This window comes from Callithrix jacchus, chromosome 14 (assembly GCF_049354715.1).
Source record: "Callithrix jacchus isolate 240 chromosome 14, calJac240_pri, whole genome shotgun sequence".
Lineage (NCBI taxonomy): Eukaryota > Metazoa > Chordata > Mammalia > Primates > Cebidae > Callithrix > Callithrix jacchus.
The window spans coordinates 25,822,053-25,825,529 of NC_133515.1; the positions used below are offsets into that span (position 1 = coordinate 25,822,053).

The 3,477-nt window shown below is 39.8% G+C and overlaps 1 non-coding gene across 1 annotated transcript; it reads right to left on the bottom strand.

Moving 5' to 3' along the window:
- Positions 1-530: 530 nt before the first annotated feature.
- LOC118147627 (small nucleolar RNA U13) lies at positions 531-634 on the bottom strand. The gene has a single exon (XR_004734070.1). It is a non-coding gene; the product is annotated as a small nucleolar RNA U13 (small nucleolar RNA).
- Positions 635-3,477: the final 2,843 nt, after the last annotated feature.

Sequence of the window (3,477 nt, forward strand, 5' to 3'; positions counted from 1 at the left end):
CACCTCTTCTCTGAGTGTCTTCTCTAGAGGGAGTGTTGGATGAGCTTTTATAATATACACACACACATATATATATATATATGCACACACACACATATATATATATACACACATATATATTTAAATCTAGCACTATCTCTTGAGACATAGCATACGTCTAAATAAAGACATATAAATAAAATTTTATTTATATACATTAAAAAAAAATTTTTTTGGAGATTTAAGTCCAGTTTTGTCACCCAGGCTGGAGTGCAGTGGTGCAATCTTGGCTAACTGCAACTTTTGCCTTCTAGGTTCAAGCGATTTTCCCACTTCAGCTTCCCGAGTAGCTGGGATTACAGGTGTCCGCCACCATGTCTGTCTAATTTTTGTATTTTCAGTAGAGATAGGGTTTCACCATGTTGGTCAGGCTGGTCTCAAATGCCTGACCTCAAGTGACCCACTTGTCTCAGCCTCCCAAAGTGCTAGGATTACAAGCGTGAGCCACCGCACTCAGCCCACTTAAAAATTTTTTATTTTTATTTTTTTCATGTCAGATAGATACTGTGCTGACATTATAGCAAGGTTTGAGGGAAGCACATCTTACACATGAGCATGAAAACCCAATCATCACACTTATGAACTGCAAAAGGATCTATACACATTGTCCAAAAGATGCACTATGGTGCATTGGGAAAACACAAACTAAGAGACAGGAGTCCCGGGCTTATGCATTATCTTGGTCTTACCTTGCTAAGTGACTTCATGCAAGTCTTGACCTCTCTGGACTTTGGATTCTTCATCTAGACTAAAACATTAGAGTCACTGGGGGGTGGGGGGTTCTTTTAAAATCCCAATAAAAAATATGAAATATACATACGTGAATGGTTAACACCAAAAGTAAGATAACAGATGCCTCTGAAGAAAAACAGAAGGGGATGGATTGAAGAAGGAGGTTCAACTGCAGCTTTATTTCTTAAAGTAAAGTTGGAGTAAATGCGGCAAAATGTTTAGCTTTGATAAATCTATGTAGTAGAACACCAGGGACAGTGTTCTCCACACTTTTAAAAGGGAAAAAAGTTTGGTGAAAAGTAGATAGAGGATGGAGTATTGGGTAAGGACATTCCAGGCACAAGGAAGTGATCAGAGACATAGAGGTGATAAAGAGTATGGAATTTTCCAAGATATTTTGATACATAAAATTCAAGGAAGGGAGTGGCTGAGACAAGCAAGGAATAGTAGACAGGTCAAGTCAAGGAGAGTCTTGTGTGCCAAGCTGAGGAGTATGGACTTTTGTCTCGCCTGCTGTGGAGGTAGGGAGGACGGTCATTGGAGTTATGTGATATGTGCTTTTGCAGTTTGAAATTATTTGTTTGTTCTTTATTTAGTCTTTCATGGACCCACTGCCTTTCCAGTCTCATGTCATTGTTCTGGGCATTACAGATGCAGTGTTGAACAAGATGGGCACCATCCTTTCTTTGATGGACTTAGTCTCTAGGGAAAGCAGACACTGAAGTAATTGATTATAATACTGATTAACTGCAAATGTGATTCACTACTCAGTAGCAGTGTAGTGGCTGCAGGCAAGGACACCAGTTAGGGCTTATTACAGTAGCCCAGGAGGGGGAATTAGGGGCCCTGGACCTGGGCAATAGCAGATAAGATGGAGATGAAAAGACAGCATTGCAAATATTCTAGAAAGTGATGACTGGTTGAATGAGGTAGGGAAGGAGAAAGAGCAAATCGTCAATGATGTTTCATCCTGAGTGCCTGGGGGGAGCAGTGGTGCCACACATTGTGAAGGACGGTAATGACTTCTAAGTCCTTTCTATTTCTTGCATTTATGGTCCTCAAAATTGTTCAGCATCTAGGGTCCTTGTGTTTTCTGCAGAACATAATGAAATAATGATATTTGTACTTCTCAAATATAATATATAATTTTTGATAAGTCAAGCATCATGTTATGTCAATTTCTATTCATAAGCAAGTAAAAACAGGTGCTTCGGGTTGAAGTAAAAATACCAGGAGAAAGAGTTAAAATTAGAAAATGTAGTCATTAATTTTTTTCTCTGAAAGACTAGAAAATGACTTTAGACTTAGACTTATACTACTTTAGCTGCAGAAAACCTTGATTTGGCTTGAGGATTCCAGGATTATTATTATTATTATTTTGAGATGGAGTCTCTGTCACCTAGGCTGGAGTGCAGTTGCAAAACCTCAGCTCACTGCAACCTTTGCCTTCTGGGTTCAAGCAATTCTCCTGTCTTAGCCTCCTGATTAGCTGTGATTATAGGCATGTGTCACCACGCCCAGCTAATTTTTGTATTTTTAGTAGATACAGGATTTCACTATGTTGGTCAGGCTGGTCTTGAATTCCTGACCTCATGATCTGCCTGGCTTGGCCTTCCAAAGTGCTGGGATTACAGGCATGAGCCACTGCACCCAGCCAATGCCAGTATTCTTTAAGAACACCATTGGAGGACCTCTATCCTGTATGGTGAATCAGGGCCCTTCCTGGTGGTACTTATAGAACGTGTCACAGATATCCTAGTTTTCCTTCCTAGTATCAGGGAAAGGAGTGATAGAGGGAGAAGGAATAGCCTTACCAGGGGGATTTTTGATGCTGATGCTGGTAGAGAGAGTATCTGTCCAATCCTGAAGCTTCTGGCAATATCAGGATTGGAAGAATTTTCAGTCAAGAATGGGGCTTTAAAATAAAGTGAAGAAAGGCAAATAACCCAATTTTTTAGATGGGCAAAAGATTTGAACAGACATTTCTCTGTAATCAATACCAATAAGCACATGAAAAGTGGCCAACATTATTGGTTGTTGGGAAAATGCAAATCGTAATAAGATGCCACATCACACTCCCTATTTTGGCTATAATCAAACAGACAGACATGGAATGTGGAAAGCAAAACTCTGTGAAATAATTTTTTTTTTGAAATGGGATTTCACTCTGTTGCCCATGCTGGAATTCAAGGCACAATTATTGCTCACTGCAGCCTCAAACTCTTGAGCAATCCTCTGGCCTCAGTCTCTGGAGGGATTACAGGCATGTGCCACTGCTCCCAACTTTGTCTTCAATTTTCAAACAAAATCTCCAAAGCACAAATTATTAGGCAAAAGAACCCTCTGAGAAAACCAACGCAAACACTAAATGCAAAAGGCTAAGGAGCATATAAACAGCCAAATTAATGGTACTCGGAGAAGCAAATTAAAAGACTAATTGCCGGAAAATACATTTAAGTTGTTAGACTTGGAAAAAATTAAACATCTAGACAGTGTCAGGTGGTGTTGGGGATGAGGGATTTAGGAATTGTCATGTGCCACTGGTTGGTCTATAGGTTGATGCAGTCATTCTGAAAACTTCGCCGTTCTGTATCTGGCTATGTATCCCCCCTAGAATTCTCATATACATATGGAGTTGCTTTGGCAGTTGACAGTTGGAAGCAATCTGGTTATCCATCTCTTAAGAACTGGATTAGTAAAATGTGT